General features: G+C 35.1%; 1 protein-coding gene across 1 annotated transcript in view; it reads left to right on the top strand.

Annotated features, from left to right (window-relative positions):
* The window catches only part of LOC148313424 (3-phosphoinositide-dependent protein kinase 1-like), a 212,884-nt gene that overhangs the window by 19,590 nt on the left and 179,068 nt on the right, over positions 1-14,226 (top strand). The window contains exon 2 of the mRNA XM_088262915.1: positions 13,460-13,515. The gene's annotated coding sequence lies outside the window, so the exon portion shown is untranslated. The remainder of the gene's footprint in view (positions 1-13,459; positions 13,516-14,226) is intronic.

The raw sequence follows: 14,226 nt of genomic DNA, 5'->3' as shown, positions 1-14,226 counted from the left end.
TTTTCAACGGAATCGCTCTGCAACTTACTGTACCGCCATGAGAACTTTTCTAATTAAGCTTTCGAATCATTGGCAGATGATATCGCAGTCGTTATACTTTACTTCAATTATGAAATGATAAATGATCTTGTCTAATTACGACCTTGTGATGGTAGTTATCATAACAGTTGTTGAAAAAACGATGCACTTTGAATAAATGTAGGTACTTTCATTTCCTCATATTTGTAATACGATTATAATTTTTCGGTTTTCGATAGTATCAAAAGATCTCTGATCACATAAGAATTTACTTATTTAACTTGTTCAATAAATAAACATGTACGTATTTAAGATTTTTTACAGTATTAAATTCCTCTTTAACAAAAAAAAAATAGTCGCTTTTTACTTAAACTAAACTTAATTCATCTTAGAATAAACATTTTCAGAAATACATTTTAATTTTTGTATCTTATAACACACTTATTCATTTAACCAGTCAATTATTTCTCACCGCAAATTTCTTATTTTTCTTGTATTTCTTTAAACGTTTGACCTTAAAATATACCTTATTTTTTTGTTTATATTACACAAATCATATTAACCACACAAAATGTAAAGTAGATTTGAAGTTTTAGAAAATTATCCTTTGTACAATGGTTTATTCATAAGGTCGGGGCAGAATCGATGAAAAATTTCTTTACTTAATGATATTTTTCTAGACAAGTTCGAATGAAATTTATGAGGTCTGCATACAGAACCCGGGATCAGTGCCAATATTTGACTAAATCAAATCGGTTTCAACTATTGACCGTACTTAGCCCCTCGATTTGTTTTCACTTTTCGTTTAAATTTTGCATCCACGGTTTCTGTGGTTATTAAACTTGTCAGCCAGGCAGCTTCCTAGGTCATCATAAAAAAACTGTAATAGACATAAAATTAGGTTTATAATTTTTTAAGTATTTTTTTATTATATTATTAAGTATTAAAAGCATTGATAACTTTGTGGTATGGTAATAAAACATCTTTAAAAAAAACCTTTTCATCCATTGTTTACTTTGTGTAATACCACTTATATTACTTTTTGGAGACATTATTTATGGGATTTAAAACAAATGCTTTTAAAACGTATTGTAACATGACATAAATATGTTTAAAACAGACGACAAAATCAATTATAAAAGTTTTTTTTTAAAACTTTTATAAAATGTATTATGCAAAACACAATAAAAAAAAGGCGTTAGACATATCTGTCAGTATTTTTTTCACATAATTGGGTGAAGATTGCATTCTCATGCAATCTTTTGCCATTTGTTATGTCTCCTTTATTTCAATGCAAAATCTTTTTAAATAACATAGCTTCGTTTCGCGTCTTACCTTTGTCACGTTTTCACCAGTTGGACAAATCACGGTTGAACGTTAAAAATTTCCGTCACGTTTTGCGATTTCACTTAATTGGAAGGTCGACTGAGATACTTTACTAGCGACATAAGCCAATGTCCAAGTATTTTAAATTGCTTCTACGAATCATCTACATAATTGTTTTCTCTTTAAGGACGCTCAATGACAAAACAACAGAGCACTTTGTCCGAGTGTCATGAACTTCGATTACTTACTGGAACGATTTTGACTGTATTGGCTATTCAAAACATTTTTTAATTAGACTTTGTGATGTTATACAAAATAATTAACAGTGGATAATCTTTTGATTCTCTTAATCTATTTTTCTAAATGCAATATATTTTAATGAGGGCATTTTCTGCTTAGTTAATAATTTGCAATTAATATATTTTCCTGTAATGGGTTTGTGAGATTATGAACAGCAAAAAAAGTACTATTGTGTAAAAAAACGTTGATTTTAAATCCAGTTTTAAGCTTTTTTGAGACGGTTTAAAAACGAATTAGATATTTTTAATTATTACTAAATATGTAAATATGAGTAGGAAAGTAAAATGAGGACGATCTAGAAAGACTTAACAGGACCAAATCAACCCGAACCTGACTTGTCAGTAACCGAGGGACATGTATGATTCAATATACTAATCTTAAGGTACCTGAAAATATAAGTAGGTATGTCAGAACAAACACTGGTAACGTTCTATCGTTTCCCCCGCAAGATAATGTGTCAGTAATTGTTGAAATAGTTACTTATTACGTAAACTCAATAACTTTGTTTTCGGTTGTGGTAGATAATTATATTCGATTGCTTCTGTAGCCATAATCTTTATGTTTAAATGAAAATATCGTCTCCGAATATATCCATAATTGTCAACTTTGTACCAAAAAAAATCAAATAAAAAAACCAACAGCTTGACAATGAATAACTACGAGTATTGACCAAAATATCATATCTGAATAGTTTGACAATGGATAATTAATTGTGTGCCACAAATGGTCTTGAAATTCAAAATTCCCTTTGCCCGAAGTTGTGATGAAAGGAGAACATAATTATTTATTTCTTTAAACAAGGCACTATACCTGTTTATTGTTTTGGCGGGTGTAAAAGCGCGCTAAAATGAAGCGTACGCGCGCGTCGCGCCGCGTCGCGGCCGATGACTTGATAACAAACATGGCGGTCCGACGCATTCCTCGGCCCGTGGGAATCGCGAAATAATTTTGTTGCTTCTTATTTTGATCCGCGGCCACAGATCACAATGGCCCTCCAGCGGCGAACGGTCAACAGGGGCGGGCTTTTTATGTTACCATCAAAGTGTATCGCAACACCCGAATGGATGATCATTAAAAGTTAAGCTACCGATACATTAAAGCATCCCATGCAATTATTATTATTATCCTGAAAAGTATCTAAAATACATCATCTCTAATCAAACTGTGAAGCGAAACAAACTCGCGGCTATCAAACTACATTTTTTATATTAATAAATAATTTTATTACAATTTTTTTTGTATCTTATAAATGGTTACATGGACAAACAAACAAAAAATTATTAGCACAAATAATATACGGTATCCTTTATAAATATCCACAGCATCCAAGTAATTCTATAACTATCCCGAACATTTTTAGTCTGTTTCATGCTCGCATAATCCAAAAGAAGACAAGTATTTTTCCCTTCAATGAGACTTACGTTTTCCACTTTTGAAAATTTGAAATGCCTTAATTCAGAACATCGTTAAAATACCTTTCTATATTATAATTTTCTGATTTACTATTCGGGTCTTGCATTACACTTGATATCCATGTAAAAAAAAACAAAGTCGATATGATAAATCCCATCCTAAAAATGTTACCTTATCGACGATTTTTATGAAATTTGCATAATTTTGTGATACTAAATTAATTTGATCGAGAATATTACTTTATTTCTCTTCTTCCTGGCTCCAACCCAACTTATCGTCTTTGTAGAGTGATGGGGTCAGCTCTCTTTATCCTCGGGTTGTAGGTCCTTCGGTCATAGCAACAATGCCTAGGCCAAGCCATTATATTATATTTACTTTCTACAATATCCATGAATTCTTTGATCTTCTTCTAGATGTCTTTCGAGGAAGATCCATGGCAAATGGTTGTTTCACAATATGATCAGGTTCTCTGCGTCCTAATTGCCCATACCATCTCAATTGCCTTTCCTCTACCTTAACTATTAGGGTCATCTCTCCTCGTCCTAGGGTTCATGTCAACGTCGTCTAGGTCATCATATCTTTTTTTTCGCAACATTCTTAGAATTCTTTGGTCTTACGCTAGATGTCTTTCGAGGAAGATTCATAGTTATTGCTCGATTCACAATATGATCAGGTTCTTTGCGTCCTATGTGCCCCATACCATCTCAATTGCCTTTCCTCTCTACCTCACTATATATGTTTAATATAAGAGTTTATGAAATATGTCTGTGCGTCCTATGTTTTATTTAAAAAATGAAATAACCAAATGCGTTTAGAGGCTAGTCTGCAGGTGGGATAGTAAGGATATGGAGGGAAAAAGTGTAAAATACATCGCAACTCAGACCCAGACCAATCGAAAATAAATCTTTCTTGATTTTGTTTTGCACTTGGTGACAATCGAACCTCCGTCGGAGCTTCCATGCCAGTTTCGCAGTCGAGCGTCTCCCCTACTACGCCACTGCGCCTGCGTGTGAGAATAAAACTTTCATAACATATTTTAAAGTAATTTTTTTATGGTTGGTCCACCCCTGGTCAAGGCGTCCAGTGGCGGCTGATGCAGTTCGCAGCGCAGCGGTTCTTGGAACTGCGCCGCACAGTGGGAGCCGATGCACTCCGCTTTGGCGGCAAATCTCCCGCTCGTTAATTCTGACCTGGTCTCGGCCGCGCGCCGCGCTTCTCAGAAACTGTCTCGACACTCGCTTCGGGGTAACATGCACATGCACACTGCACACTGCACACATCGTAAGGGCTGACTAACCGCAGAAGGCGTATCTGCAAGAAGCCGTTATTTTATTTCATCTGAATGGGGGTATATTGACTCGCAATCATCACGTTTCATTTAGAGTTAATATAATCCTGTACAACATTTTGAGTGTGTCCAAATACTTGTTCACAAATCTGAATTATCTCCAATTACAAGAATTATTTTTCTTATTATTTTTTGACATCTCAACGTACATGAAGAAGAATATGGACGCCCTGTAAATATGCCCTGACTTCCATATTCATTCATTAATTGATTCGGCAGTCACTTTGTGGTAAAATCTATCCATTTTAATTGATGTTTTACTTATTAAACACCACCATTTCTTAAAATCTACTGCGACACGTGTTTCGATGCAGTCTGCATCATTTTCAAACTTTGTTTACTGTAAGGAGATGTATATATATATGTATATATATATATATATATATATATATATATATATATATATATATATATATATATATATATATATATATATATACATATATATATATATATATATATATATATATATATATATATATATATATATATATATATATATATATATATATATATATATATAACGCGTTCTGTTATATAAACAAACATTTCGCGACCAGGGAGGATCATAATATTGATCATAATATTATAACAATCTAGTTGGCTTTATTCGCAAACATTTACAAGATTCCAATTCATATTTTCCATCAATATCTATTGGATCGATGATCCCACCAATAAAGCTGGTAAACATAATATTTATACACGCTATTAACGGGCCGGACTATAATTATAAACCTTGCGGAGAACATCGCGTGTTGTTGTTTACAATAAAGCATGCACCTACTCGAGTGATGTACCGATTTGGCTGCACCTCGACTGCAGAGGCGGAGCCATAAAGATTTGAATAAGATAAAATGATCATAATAACAGGACGTTGGATTCTCCTGCGCTAAATACGCATTAATGGCATAACATTTACAAGTATGTAAATGGACTGTTAATGAAATGTATATGTTTTTAATTTAACCACTGTCTTTGCAAACATTCTTCGCCTCTTCCACATTCATGCATCTCTTCATACATAGCCGCCGACAATTTCGACTCCTGACACGTCCGTTTCAAGTATTTGACATACCTGATCGTGCCAAGTTTTCCTCAGTCTTCCTCTGCCTATTTTTCTAACTACATACATTTGCCTCATAAATTATTTTTACCTTTCTGTCCTCACTCATACGTTCCACATATCCAGACCATCTCAACACGCCTTTCTCAATTTTATCTATAATGCTTATCTCAGTCTTGCATTTTTCTTTATTTCAACATTCAAACATCTATCAACCATCGTTTTGCCGCACATCCGTTTGAGGGATCGCAATTCTTCATCTATCGAAGTAACTCGCCCTGGTTCCAACTCTAATGTATGGAAGTGAAACATGGAGTTGGCAAAAGAAGGATGAAAGTAGACTGAATGCAGTCGAAATGCGATCTCTCAGAAGAATGTGTAACAAAACGATGTATGATAGATGTGCGAATAGTGAAATAAGGAAGGAATGCAAAGCTGAGATAAGCATTATCGATAAAATTAAGAAAGGTGTGTTGAGATGGTTTGGACATGTAGAACGAATGAGTGAGGAAAGAACGGTAAAACAAATTTATGAGGCGAATGTTAGCGGGAAAAGAAGCAGAGGAAGACCGAGAAAAACATGGCACGATCAGGTATGCCAAATACTTGAAAGTGGTCAGGTTAGGAGTCGTAACAATCGGCGGGTATGTATGAGGAGATGCATGAACGTGGAAGAGGCGAAGAATGTTTGCAAGGACAGAGTGGTGTGGCGCTCTATTCTCTCTGCCTACCCCTGCGGGGAAGCGGCGTGATGGTTAGTTAGTTAGTTAGTTTTTCGAAGTAACTCGCCCGCTTCTGTGGTCATTCGGTTCAATTTTGTTTACGGTTATTTATAGAAATGTTGCAAAATTTAAATTGTGTTAGCAAACCATGCCGGTCGGGTACGAGTTTTTGCAATACCATTTTATTGCCCATGAGAATCAATAAATTAACATGCTCTTTATGCATAATGCCTGTAACGTTTATCTCAAATTTCACATTAGAAAGTGAAATTGCGGTCTAATTGAATTGCATTATTACACACGCGCCAGCCCAGTTTGGATGTGGGCCACAGATAGTTGTTGTTGTGTATTTTGAGTTGAAACAAAACAATATCTTACATCTGCAACATGTCAGTGAGAATAATTTATTTAAACATATTACGTACACAATTCACATATGAAATATTCCCGATATGTGATTTCCATCACTCATTTCGGGACATGGGATTAAGGTTAACAAGACTGAAAAACAAATAAGGAAACACAGGGCGAAATGAAAAATAAAAGCAATTAAAGGTACAGTTAATAGGCGTATAAAAAACATAACGTAAGAAGCACGTTCAAAGGAAAAAATGAGAAAATATAACTAATCACTGACACAAATATCTTAGCATAACGCCCAGTATCTATTTGTTAAGTCGCAAATTATTTTTCTCAAAATCCATGTATTATTTTACGCAATTGATTTTTTTCTTAAAACACCGTTTTGGCATTAAAAAAATAAGTTTTTCTCCAAAATAATAATATCATGGTTTTGAAAAAAATTAGTTTTTAAAGGTAGATTTTTAAAAAATATTAAAATGTTTTATCTATATTTGTACATATGTATTCTATAAAGCAAAAAATATCAATCTGCATTCTTTATAAAAACGGTCGTTAATAAACGTGTTACCTCTCCGGCGGTCGGCCGCTGATTGGATTCTGTGTTTGGAAGTAAGGTCTTATTGAAGTGTTTTTTCACTTCATTGTTTTTGGATCCCGTACTGGGTTCTATTTTATATATAAGCCAGCTAGTTAATTTGGGTACAGGCAATATACCTACATACTGCAAGAACCGTACTCCGAACTAAGTTGTGTTCATTGGCTCCACATTTATTTTATTATGTCCTCGTGTATTATAATGATGAACTTCTCTGTTAAAAATCGGTTTGGTGTTGCTGTGAATCGTCGTCAATATTATTTGAAGCACATAGTATGAATAAATTACCAAATTATTTTCGGTCGCCGTAATCGCCGTGCATCTTCGACTCAGACGATCCCGCTAGAGAACCCGGCCTTATTTGGAGCGAAGGGTACTCCGTACGATTGAGTCGCCCAGGTGGTCCCCGTTATTTGGCTCTTGTTGACTAGCCGCCTCTCATAATCTTATTCCATGTATGAACATATCGCCGCGATTCTGTTCTGTCCCAGCCTCACTTTCAATGTGACATTCATAATTCTCGCTAGCGGCCCACAGCGAGGTTGTTCATGTTTGGTTTGTCTGACTGGAAATCACTTTTGATTCTTTCAATTTTTACTACCTTAATGTTGAGTTACCAACTGGTTTCCTCTTCTCGGAAATAATATTATAATTTGTTGTTACAAAACGTAATGAAGTGAGAAAATATCTCGTGCACTTTTGCTTGACATGTTTAGATTTTTCTTAGAATATTAGCTAAATAGGAAATACCCTTCAATCTGGGATTTATAAGAATCTACAAGTCATAGCAATTTTTTGGTCCATAAATTCTTATTTCTTATATCGCGTCCTTGGTACAGCTATAAATAATAAAACAATCATAATTCTCAATGAGCTGTTCGAGTCGTCATACCAAAAAAAAACAGGATATTAGCTTTGCATACCAGTACGAGGTATGTGTAGTATTTCCGCCTCCATCGTATTTATTTGGCTAACCTTCTGCGCTTCTTGGCACACGGCACACTTTGTTTTTTTCTCCCTTCATTTTCGCATTTTTTATGAAAATATTTTTTTGTGATTTTATGGATATATTTTGTTATGTAAATGTAAATGAAGAAGTGCAGGAACAGAACCAAAAAAGAGGATATCATGGATCGCGTAGAAAGACTCAAGTGGCAATGGGCAAGACATATTGCAAGATGTACCCTACAAGATGGACTCCAATTTTTTAAGATGGAGACCTTTTGAGAATAAAAGAGGCGTTGGAAGACCCCAAAAGAGATGGTGCGCAGGGCAAGGAGGAAGCCTAGTAGTGGAGAACAGAACGCTTGAGATAAAGAAGAAGAAGAAGAGACTGTTTTATGTATAATAATAGTGAAATGTCACCGTATTTCGAAATATGCGATGGGTTAGTGCCGAAAAGTGGTTCGCAAACGAAAAGGCCTATACCCAACAGCGGAGAACAGAACGCTAGAGAAAAAGAAGAAGAAGACACTGCGTTACGTATAATAATAGCGAAATGTCACCGTATTATATGTCGAAATATGCAAGGGGAAAGTGCGGAAAAGTGTTTCGCAAACTCTCGCTTTATCTGATACGAACGCCGGTGCTGTCAGAACTGTGGAGACAAATAGGCCGCGGTATCGATTGCGTCAGAAGGCTCGCGTGCTGTCTCACACGCCGCGGCGGTGACGGGTGACGGGGCCACTCTTATCCTTCCGCGCGGCGGAGAAAGTTGAGCGGGCGGCGCCTTTCCCTCGGACAGGGCGCGGGTGGCGAGCAGTGGAGGCGCGTCCTATCTAAACTCACGTGCAAAATCATAGAACCAAAATCGTATACCCAAGTAACTTCACTGCTAACTGCTTTGAATCATTGAAATGTATATATGAAATGCCAAATCAAACACAGATTATTTGGGTCTCCTTAGTTGTATTTTATTGTTAAAAAATCACATAAAAAACCAATATTGTGGCCATTGTTTCGCCTAGTTATGGCATTTTTTAAACAAAAAAATACAATTTAACTGTGTTTGATTTAACATTTAATACATAAATTAAACAACATTTTGAGTCTGTCCAAATACTTGCTCACAAAATCTGGATTATCTCCAATTGCAGGAGTTATTTTCAAATACCCAGACTTCCATATTCTTCTTCATCTTTGATGAGATGTCAAAAAATAATACATAAATTAAAATTCAATTGTACAAATTAAAAGCCAAATCAATAAATAAATCATTGAAATGTATTAACCCGTGCCTCTAACGATATAGCGAGTGTTTTTGTCTAGATTTTTCACTCATGAATCATATGAAATTATAGTAACTTTAAACATAAAGAGTAAATCTACTCACGAGTAGGCAAAGGCTATAAAGCTTATAAAGTTGAAGCCTGAGTAGGGTCACGATAAGCGGTATTGCATAAGCAGTAGATAGATTTCAGAGTCACTTGGACGTTAGGTAATTCAAAAAAATAAGTGGAGGCACGTCATCGTCTCCAGCCGCCACAGCCCACATAGCTTTGTACCTTACTTTCAACGCAATAGGCAAAGGTAAAGGTATTAACCCTATAACATACCAATTTCTCAGATCTTATAGCTACTTACTTAAAGATGGGACATAAAAGGTGAATAGGTCGGCCTCAGTAAAAGATGATCCGATGACATTTACTTATTGAAACATATTACAAACATAAGTCACACATATAGTATTCCCGATGAGTAATTCCCATTACGCATTTTGGGACATAGAATTAAGGTTAACGAGACTGAAAAACAAATAAGAATTCTGCAAATAATAAAATACAGGCAAAATGTAAAGCAATAATAGGTACAGTAGATAGGCATAAAAAAGCATATTAAAAAAAAACAGAAATTAAGAACCACGTTTAATGGGAAAAAAATGAAAATATAACTTATCACTTACACAAATATCTTTCCATAAAGTATTTTTTTAGTTCATTCATATTGTATCCCTGACTGGGTTCTATTTTATAAATGTCATATATGATTTCGTCCCCGTCGCTGGTAGTAAGTGGATTGAAAAACCCCAAACAAAAGAAGTCTGGAAAAACTTAGAAGAGACCTACAGAAGAGGGAGAGACGTCTTACAAAGTTAGCTATTTATTGGTTTTCAGACTGATTTACTTATTCATCGTAACTTTTAGTTAGAATTTGCCAACTCTTTTGTTTTTGAGATGTTATTGGACAGCATTGGTCGAGGAGATAAACCAAAAGCTCACGAAACCAGACTAACAGCTGCAATTAAGTCGGCATATCTGAAAGACTCGTCATCCTTAACATGCACCAACAGTTCGTTTCGAGGAACGTGACAACCCTTTAAAACGTTCATAATCTGTGTTCTCGGTAAAACGACATACGCCGCTGATCGCGATGGCTTTGCGCAACAAATTCGCATGGCAAGTAGGTATGGCTCTACAAAGGCGCTCGTATTGTTGTGACTGGCTAGATGTGTGTCACCTCCGCCGCCGCTCCTAGAGGTGATCTAGTTTCGCGCTCGCCTATGGAGGGGTTTGTTTGTTTCGCCAATGTGGCAATCGTGTCGCTTACTTTCCGATGAGAGCTGATTAAATAAGAGCGCGTGAATGTCTGTACTTATGTACTCGTTCATTTTTCAAATGCGCAGTGATTCGCATGTAAACATTCAATGTCCGATGTTCATTTCGGAACTTGCTTTCTCTTTCGGAAACTCGGCTATACTACAAACGAGCGAATGAGTCTATTGTTACTTTCAGTTTTGAAAACGACAACTTTCGTTCATTATTGCGGCGAAAGTGTTGCACCTTATTTTGACCTTACGAGCGGTTCGTTTGAATCATACCTCCGCGATAAAAACATCGTATTTTGAAATTCAATGACCGTTTTTCATTCTCGATCGACCTCGTTTAAAGAAAAATATCAAATTCTTATATCGAGGTTACCTCCATCACGAAGTAGACTTTGATTTGCAATGTTGCGCAATTCTCTGTCTTTCAATCTCAATCTTTGATGATTGATGTTTCCCGATTGTTTTCACTGAAGTCTACTTGGCCAAATATGATGGCAATTTCTAAGACTCCCGCTTCGTATCCTAGTCTACCTACTTACTAACTATTCAATATGAATTTCTGATTTTTTCTACGTACTTTGAAACTGACGGTTATGTAACGTTTCGTGCAAAAAGATGTTACTTAGATGGTATGTGGGTCATACATCTTTTGACCTAGTTATTTGTATGCCGCCTTAGCAAATATGGACAGCATTCACCTTTCACTGACGTACTGATTAAGCGGCCCGATGATCATTGAAACGTTAGCAGTACCCGTTATGGACGCTGGTGTCATCATCAAAGTCCAATTTGTACCGCGAGGTTGCGCAATGAAAACATCACTCGGAATTACGCTGCAGAATGCGAGTACCTATGAGCGGCCTTGCGATGCAATATTCAAAATAAGAAAGTGTTTCCAATTTCATTTGATATCGTAACTGTAAAATTAAAATACCCTTAACAATTGTAAAGGCTTTAGTCATTTATGCAAGATTTACTCACGGGTGTACTTTCAAACATGCAAAGTGAAACATGCGAAGTCCCACGTGTTGTCCGCGCATATATATTTTTGAAATATATTTTGAAAATTTGGCAAATATTTTTTTTTACTCTACCTTTCAATAACTCTATTTTCATTTATGTTTCAGAATAAAATGGTATTTTAAGCAAAAATTCAATTACGTTAGCGTTACTTGGGTTTAAAGTTAATTAAGAATGAATCTATTGAATACATAAGCATATGTAAATAATCATGAAAATCTAGCTACGTGTAAAATGTGCATCATATATTTCTTTACTTACTTGCTCCTCCTCTTATCCCGATATTACTCCCCATCGTTGCGTACCAGAGCTTCTTTCTATTTACCTATACTTCTTCTGCCGTCTACTTTACCCTCTATTACTTTTTTGGAAGTTTGTAGTGTCATGTCTCATAACGTGTCCCAGGTACTCAACTTTCCTTCGCTTGTTCGATATCAGTAATTGGCTAGTTTTTACGACTTCGCTTTGTGCCTTTTTATTCTTCGATCGACAAATACAAGCTTTGGAACTTGTCATCTCAATTCTATGTTAATTTATTTATTTATTTATGTTTAGAAAAGAAATATGTACATTGGCGGGCTCATTGCTACAAAGCAATAACTTCTAACCAGCCAAAAACGGACGAGTGATATTGGTCAAAATGTTTGATACCTTATGTAGCTGTTTATAATGAGAGGGTAAATAGTGTTTGAACATTAAAAAAAACATAAATTACAAATTACTGTTGTGTCAACAATGCAACCACTTTATATTTTACTAAATGTTTATGAAAAATCACAAATTGATGATAACAAGGAGCAAAATAATAGGGGAGTTTAGAGATGGAGGTAGAGGAAAAAGCCAAGGGATGAGGTTTGATGTACAGTAAGGATTCTAATGATAGATAGTAGTACTAATATCGCTCACTCCTTTCAAGAACGTCATAAATCAAAAAACTTGATTTTTCAGGAGAACGTTTTTAAAGTTTCAAAATATAACACAATGTATTAAAAATAAATATCAAGCCACTAATAGAACTTTTTATTGTGCAACATATCTTTTTATGTAAAACATGAAGGTTTTTTGTCCATTTGAAAAATATTTAATATATTTAAAAAATAATTAAACAATACCTTTTCTTCAAAATGCAAAAAACAACATTTTCTGCCCTGTAGCAGGTAAATATTATGTTAAAAATATGCCACTTTTTCTGGGATATAGTACATTTTCTGGGCATTCCGAAAACATGCACAACTGAAAATTGACGATTTTTGATTTATGACGTTCTTGAAAGGAGTGAGCGATATGTTATAATATTTATTTTGAATCTTTTCAATCATGGAATTGTTTCATCGCAGTTGAAAACGTTTTTGACAGTAGAAAATAAATCGTTACTTTTAATGTCCATCATTGTTCGGTTATTTCGATAAAAAAAATGTAATTGTACTTCCGGTATATTAGTTTATTCTTATCGCGATGCCGAATTCGCGTAAACTCGGGTTAGTTCGAGTGTGCCAAATTGCGGTTGCACTTCTTGGAAATTCCAAATACTGTTATCTTTTCGGCATACTCGAATACCATTTCACGAGCCCATACGTAAAGCGATAATTGTTATAACCTACATATTTTACAAACCGCATTTTCCACCTACGCATTTTGTTATCACTGACTATTTAGGTACTTTTAAAGTTAAGCTACACACATTGTCTAAGATAATCATACTATGACGTCTTTGCTGATCCTATTCCCGTATTGTTTGTTCCAGACCAGACGCGATTCGACGCCTCGCCCTCGCCCTGACGTCTAAAACCCCTCCCACACGTAAGTTCATTTTTACATTCATGATTTTTCTTTTCGCACTTTTTATTTACGTCACAGTTTTGTGATTATTATAGTGTGTTTCTTATTACCTTCCAGGCATCTGGCGTTTCGTTTTTCGCTTCTTATTTACTATAGTATAAACATTACATAACTTTAATCGAAAAAATGTTAGTTCTCGTGAAAGAGTTACTTTTTGTATCTTTTTCTTTTAAATACTGAAATTTCTATGTGTTATACTATGGCAAAGCATAAAATTGTCGTTTCGCAAGACAATAAGGTCACCATATCAATCGGTCAGTAGGTTTCAATAATGGACAATTACGCAACAATTGTTTAGTGAAACTAGAACGATACGTTACATATGTTCAGTACTGCATTGATATACACCATTTTATTATTCCATTAACATTCCTCTCCGATCCTGTTTGATGACTTCATATATTTGATTAAGATCTGGATGCACGTCCGTTTAACTCATCATACGCTTCAAATGAACGACATTTAGCGGTACATATAGTGAATATTTATGGCTACATACGTATCATCGATTCATGCGATTAAAGAGAATACAATTTTGAATAACTTCAAGCTCATTATGAAACTGTTCAAGTACTTCCCTTGTATACTGCTGAGATCTCAGTTTGAGGAATATATTGCATCCTGTACATAACCTGGAATTCTTTCATTAATTGATTCGGCAGTCAATTTGTG

This window comes from Brachycentrus maculatus, unplaced genomic scaffold (genome assembly GCF_059751285.1).
Source record: "Brachycentrus maculatus isolate JH-2025_06_01 unplaced genomic scaffold, ASM5975128v1 h1tg000012l, whole genome shotgun sequence".
Taxonomy (NCBI): Eukaryota; Metazoa; Arthropoda; class Insecta; order Trichoptera; family Brachycentridae; genus Brachycentrus; species Brachycentrus maculatus.
The sequence above is the reverse complement of the archived record's forward strand: the minus strand, read 5'-3'. Positions and strand labels throughout refer to the sequence as shown.